Source organism: Lolium rigidum, chromosome 3 (assembly GCF_022539505.1).
Source record: "Lolium rigidum isolate FL_2022 chromosome 3, APGP_CSIRO_Lrig_0.1, whole genome shotgun sequence".
In the NCBI taxonomy this organism is placed as follows: Eukaryota; Viridiplantae; Streptophyta; class Magnoliopsida; order Poales; family Poaceae; genus Lolium; species Lolium rigidum.
This window is the reverse complement of record NC_061510.1, coordinates 202,584,969-202,592,416: the sequence shown is the minus strand read 5'-3', so window position 1 is coordinate 202,592,416 and position 7,448 is coordinate 202,584,969.

Genomic DNA, 7,448 nt, shown 5'->3' with positions numbered 1-7,448 from the left:
ACCAAGGACTGTCTCGTGAGCTCACCTTTATTGCAGCCAATTGTTCATTTGGAAAACTATCATTAACAGGAACAGGATCATAAGCAATATTTTCCTATCTAGACAAATTATCAGCAACAGGATTATCAGCACCTTTCCTATCTACAATATGTAAATCAAATTCTTGCAACAGAAGTACCCATCTAATAAGCCTTGGCTTAGCATCTTTCTTTTGCATAAGGTATCTGATTGCAAGCATGATCGGTATGTATAGTAACTTTTGAATCAACAATATAAGATCTAAACTTATCACAAGCAAAGACTACAGCTAACAATTCTTTTTCAGTAGTAGCATAATTTCTTTGAGCAGCATCAAGAGTTTTACTAGCATAATGAATAACATTCAATTTTTTGTTTACCCGCTGTCCAAGAACAACGCCTACAGCAAAATCACTAGCATCACACATAATTTCAAATGGTAAATTCCAATCAGGGGGTTCAACTATAGGAGCAATTGTTAAGGCTTTCTTTAGAGTTTCAAAAGCTTCCTTACAATCATCATCAAAAACAAAAGGTACATCTTTTTGAAGAAGATTAGTAAGAGGCTTTGAAATCTTGGAGAAGTCTTTAATAAACCTCCTATAAAACCCAGCATGACCAAGAACACTACGAATACCTTTAACATCCCTAGGATAGGGCATCTTCTCAATTGCTTCAACTTTAGCTCTATCAACTTCAATACCTCTCTCGGAAATTTTATGTCCCAATACAATTCCTTCATTAACCATAAAGTGGCATTTCTCCCAATTAAGAACAAGGTTAGTTTCTTCACATCTCCGCAAAACTTTATCAAGGTTCCGCAAGCAATTATCAAAAGAATTCCCATAGACAGAAAAATCATCCATGAATACCTCTACAATACTCTCGCAAAAGCCATGAAAAATAGCAGACATGCATCTTTGAAAAGTAGCAGGAGCATTACATAAACCAAAAGGCATACGTCTATAAGCATAAGTTCCATAGGGACAAGTGAAAGTGGTTTTCTCTTGATCCTTAGTTTTAACAGCAATTTGTGAAAACCCAGAATAACCATCAAGAAAACAAAAGTGAGTATTTTTAGATAACCTTTCTAACATTTGATCGATAAAAGGCAAAGGGTAATGATCTTTTTTAGTAACTTTATTAACTTTTCGATAATCAATGCACATTCTATACCCTACAACTACTCTTTGAGGTATGAGCTCATCATTATCATTAGACACAACAATCATTCCTCCTTTCTTAGGAACACAATGCACAGGACTAACCCATCTACTATCAGCAATAGGATATATAATACCAGCTTCAAGAAGTCTTAATACCTCATTTCTTACCACATCCTTCATCTTGGGAATTAGACGACGCTGAGGTTCAACAACAGGCTTTGCATCATCTTCCATATTAATGGCGTGTTGGCAAATAGAGGGAGAAATACCCTTCAAGTCATCAAGAGTGTAGCCAATAGCTCCTCGGTGCTTCTTTAATATTTCCAATAACCTTTCTTCTTCAAACTCTGTAAGCTTAGAACTAATAATAACAGGATATATTTTCTTATCATCAATATGAGCATATTTAAGATTATCAGGCAAAGGTTTTAAATCAAAGACAAGGTCTTCCTTTGGTGGCGGTGTTGTACCCAGATCTTCCACCGGTAAATCATGCTTAAGAATAGGTTGGCGAAGAAAAATTTCATCAAGCTCATCTCTTTCTTTCCTAAAAACTTCACTCTCGCTATTCTCCAAATGTTGCTGCAATGGATTATTAGGAACAAGAACAATAGATGCACACTATTCCATTTTAAAATCATTATTAGGCAAATCAGCTTTATAAGGAGTTTTGGTAAATTTAGAGAAGTTAAACTCATAAGATTCACCAGCAAATTTAGTCAAAATTTTCTCTTTCTTGCAATATATAATAGCTCCACAAGTATTTAGAAAAGGTCTACCAAAAATGATAGGACAATATTCACTAGCAGGAGAACCAAGTACCAAAAAGTCAGCAGGATATTTAATCTTACCACATAGAACTTCCACATCTCGAACAATACCAATTGGAGAAATAGTTTCTCTATTAGCCAGCTGAATAACCACATCAATATCTTCAAGTTCACAAGAACCAATTTCGTGCATAATCTCCGTGTAAAGCTCATAAGGAATAGCACTAATACTTGCACCAATATCACATAAACATAATAGCAATGATCACCAATTCTAACAGATAGCGTAGGAACACTAGCTTGCTTGGGTTTATTAGGATGTGAAACAATATTAGAAGCATCTTCACAGAAAATAATATGCCCATCCTCCAAATTTTCAGTCACAAGATCTTTAACTATTGCAACAGCAGGTTCAACTTTTATTTGTTCTTCGGGTTCTATAGGTTTCTTTTCACTTTTATGAACCGCACTATTTATAACAGAGTACTCCTTCATTTTAGCAGGGAAAGGAGTTTTTTCAATATAAGCTTCAGGAATAACATGATCAACAGTTTCAACTACAACGCATTTATTAATAGATGAATCAATTTTATCTTTATACGGTTCATGATACTTATCAAAATTCTTCTTAGGCAATTCATAATGAGAGGCAAAAGCTTTATAAAGATTTGCAGCAACTTGAGAATCAAGACCATAAGTAGCACTCATATTACGAAATTTATCAGTATCCATAAAAGCTTCAATGCATTTATAATCATAATTTATACCTGATTATCTATCTTTGTCGTTCTCCCATCCTTCGGTATTTTCCTGGATCCGATTGAGAAGGTCCCTTTTAAACTCTTCTTTGTTGCGCGTGAATGATCCAGAACAAGAAGTATCCAGCAAGGTCTTGTCTTCAAAAGAAAGTCTTGCATAGAAATTATCAATAATAACATTACCGGGAAGCTCATGAATGGGGCATTTGAGCATTAAAGACTTCAATCTCCCCCAAGCTTGGGCAATACTCTCTCCATCATGAGGCCAAAAATTATATATGCGATTCCGATCCTTGTGAATTTCACTTGGAGGATAGAACTTAGAATAAAACCGGGGCACAATATCATTCCATTCAAGAGAATCCCCATTATCCAGTAATTTATACCAATGCGCCGCTTTACCAGACAACGATATAGAGAATAGTTTCTTCCTTACTTCATCCATAGCAATACCTGCACACTTGAATAAACCGCATAATTCATGTAAGAACAGTAAATGATCTCCAGGGTGGACAGTTCCATCCCCTGTATAACTGTTACCCACTATGCGTTCAATAATTTTCATAGGTATTTTGTATGGTATCTCTTCCTTACCTGGCGCCTCATCCACTACCTTTGCAGTAGTAGCAGATTTCCCAAATAAACATTCAAAAGGAGATCTCTCCATAATGAATTATGGCAGCAGGCAGAAATAAAATCAGCACAAACAGTAGAAGTTTCCCTTACCAATTCTACTTACCAATAGCGCTTCACTCCCCGGTAACGGCGCCAGAAAATAGTCTTGATGACCCACAAGTATAGGGGGTGTATCGTAGTATCTTCGATAAATAAGAGTGTCGAACCCAACGAGGAGCAGAAGGTGTTGACAAGCAGTTTCGATGAAGGATTCACTGTAAATGCTCACGGACAAGTATTCGGGGGTTTTGATGTAGCAGTTGAATAAAGTACGAGTAAGTAAAGTGCGAGAGTAACAATTGCAGCGAGTGGCCCAATCCTTTTTAGCACAAAGGACAAGCCGGTTTGTTTACTTATAATGACCAAACTTTCTCGAGGACACACGGGATTTTAGTCTAGTGCTTTCGCTACATACGGCTAATTAATCTTCATTGTTTTGATAAGTGTTGTGTGGGTGAACCTGTGCTAATGTACCGCCCTTCCTAGGACTAATACATACTTGTGATTATACCCCTTGCAAGCATCCGCAACTACAAGAAAGTAATTAAGATAAATCTAACCACAGCCTTAAACTCGAGATCCTCGCTATCCCTCCCGCATCGATATACCAACGGGGGCTTAGGTTTCGTCACTCCGGCAACCCCGCAATTGGCAAACGAGTACAAGATGCATTCCCCTAGGCCCATAAAGGTGAAGTGTCGTGTAGTCGACGTTCACACGACACCACTAGAAGAATAACACCACAACTTAAATATCATAACATTGAATATTACTCAACCATATTTCACTACTAACATTTAGACTTCACCCATGTCCTCAAGAACTAAACGAACTACTCATGAAACATCATATGGAACATCATCAGAGGTGATATGATGATGAATAACAATCTGAACATAAACCTTGGTTCAACGGTTTCACTCAATAGCATCAATAACAAGTAGAAATCAATACCGGGAGAGTTTCCCCTATCAAGCAATCAAGATCAAACCCCAAATCGCTACGGCGGTGACGATGTCCAGCGGTGGAGACGGCGGTGATGATGGTGAAGATGATGATGATGGTGATGGAGATGATGTCCAGCTCGATGATGGTGACGATGGCGTCGATTTCCCCCTCCCGGAGGGAATTTCCCCGGCGGATCTCAGCCCGCTGGAGAGCTCTTTTCTCTCTGGTGTTCTCCGCCCCGCAGAGGCGGCTGTAACTCTTCGTGAGGTACCCTTTGTGGCTTAGGTCTTCGGGACGAAGGATTTCGCGAAGAAAAGGAGGCGAGAGGGGCTGTGGGCCCCCCTCCTCACTGGGCGGCGTGGCCAGGCCATGGGCCGCGCCGGCCTATGGTCTGGGCCCACCTCGGGTCCCCTCGGCTCCCCCTTCGGCTTCCTTCGTCATCCGGAAAAATAGGATTTTTGGTATAATTTCCATCAGCTGTTGATCTTCCGAAATATTGCATTCTGACGGTGCTTTTTCCAGCAGAATCCTGGCTCCGGTGCTCGATCCTCCAATAATCATGAAACATGCAAAATAGATGAAATAACATAAGTATTATGTCCAAACATGAAATATATCAATGAATAACAGCAAATTATGATATAAAATAGTGATGCAAATTGGACCTATCACAGATCCGTTGACTAAAGCTCTCCCTAGGGCAAAGCATGACCAACACCAGAATGCCATGGGTGTTAGGTATATTACAATGTAATCTAGATTATTGACTCTAGTGCAAGTGGGAGACTGAAGGAGATATGCCCTAGAGGCAATAATAAAGTGGTTATTATTTATATCTTTATGTTTATGATAAATGTTTATATATCATGCTATAATTGTATTAACCGAAACATTAGTACATGTGTGATATGTAAACAACAAAGAGTCCCTAGTATGCCTCTTAACTAGCTTGTTGATTAATGGATGATTAGTTTCATAATCATGAACATTGGATGTTATTAATAACAAGGTTATATCATTATATGAATGATGTAATGGACACACCCAATTAAAGCGTAGCATAAGATCTCGTCATTAAGTTATTTGCTTTAAGCTTTCGATACATAGTTACCTAGTCCTTATGACCATGAGATCATGTAAATCACTTATACCGGAAAGGTACTTTGATTACACCAAACGCCACTGCGTAAATGGGTGGTTATAAAGGTGGGATTAAGTATCCGGAAAGTATGAGTTGAGGCATATGGATCAACAGTGGGATTTGTCCATCCCAAAGACGGATAGATATACTCTGGTCCCTCTCGGTGGAATGTCGTCTAATGTCTTGCAAGCATATGAATAAGTTCATAAGAGACCACATACCACGGTACGAGTAAAGAGTACTTGTCAGGAGACGAGGTTGAACAAGGTATAGAGTGATACTAAAGATCAAACCTCGGACAAGTAAAATATCGCGTGACAAAGGGAATTGGTATCGTATGTGAATGGTTCATTCGATCACTAAAGTCATCGTTGAATATGTGGGAGCCATTATGGATCTCCAGATCCCGCTATTGGTTATTGGTCGGAGTGAGTACTCAACCATGTCCGCATAGTTCACGAACCGTAGGGTGACACACTTAAAGTTGGATGTTGAAATGGTAGAACTTGAATATGGAATGGAGTTCGAATATTTGTTCGGTGTCCCGGATGAGATCCCGGACATCACGAGGAGTTCCGGAATGGTCCGGAGAATAAGATTCATATATAGGATGTCATTTTATGTGATTTAAAATGATTCGGAAGGTTCTATGGAAGGTTCTAGAAGGTTCTAGAAAAGTCCGGAAGAAACCACCAAGGAAGGTGGAGGGACTCCACCTCCATGGCCGGCCAACCCTAAAGGGGGAGGAGTCCCAAGTGGACTCCCCCTATGGGGGCCGGCCACCCCCCCCCACATGGAAGGGGGGAATCCCACCCCAAGTGGGATTCCCACCTTGGGTAGGTTTCCCTATCACATGGAAGGTTTTGGGTTCGGGTCTTATTCGGAGACTTGTAGTCCAACACTTGGGGCTTCCACCTATATAATGAGGGGCCAAGGGGAGGGGGCCGGCCACCCAAGAACCACAAGGTGGCCGCACCCCTATAGTGGCCGGCGCACCCCCTCCCAAACCCTAGCCGCCCCTCTCCTCGATAAGCTCCCGGACGCTTAGCGAAGCTCCGCCGGAGTTCTCCACCGCCACCGACACCACGTCGTCGTGCTGTCGGATTCAAGAGGAGCTACTACTTCCGCTGCCCGCTGGAACGGGAGGTGGATGTCGTCTTCATCAACAACCGAACGTGTGACCGAGTACGGAGGTGTTGCCCGTTCGTGGCGCCGGTGATCAAGATCTTCTACACGTTTTTGCAAGCGGCAAGTGAACGTCTACCGCAGCAACAAGAGCCTCATCTTGTAGGCTTTGGAATCTCTTCAAGGGTGAGACTCGATAATCCCCTCGTTGCTACCGTCTTCTAGATTGCATCTTGGCTTGGATTGCGTGTTCGCCGTAGGAAATTTTTTGTTTTCTATGCAACGTTCTCCTACAGGTCATGGGTACCCATTGCCATCCCTAGTCCCAAATATCAATATGTCATCAGCATAGAGACAAAGGATAACTCCCTCGCCCCCACCATAGCGATAGTATACACACTTGTCAGCTTCATTTACAACAAAGCCTTCAGCGGTTAAAGTTTAAGTCTTTGTATGGTCTTAAGAAAGCACCTAAGCAGTGGCATGAGAAGTTCGAAAGAACCTTAACCGCTGAAGGCTTTGTTGTAAATGAAGCTGACAAGTGTGTATACTATTGCTATGGTGGGGGAGAGGGAGTTATCCTTTGTCTCTATGTTGATGACATATTGATATTTGGGACCAGCCTTATTGTCATTAAGGAGGTCAAAGAGTTCTTATCTCGTTGCTTTGAGATGAAGGACCTATGAGTAGCTGATGTAATCTTGAACATCAAGCTTCTCAAGGATGACGGTGGTGGGATCACATTGCTTCAATCCCACTATGTGGAAAAGATACTGAGTCACTTCGGGTATAGAGACTGCAAGTCTTCTCCAACACCTTATGATCCTAGTGTGCTAATTCGAAAGCA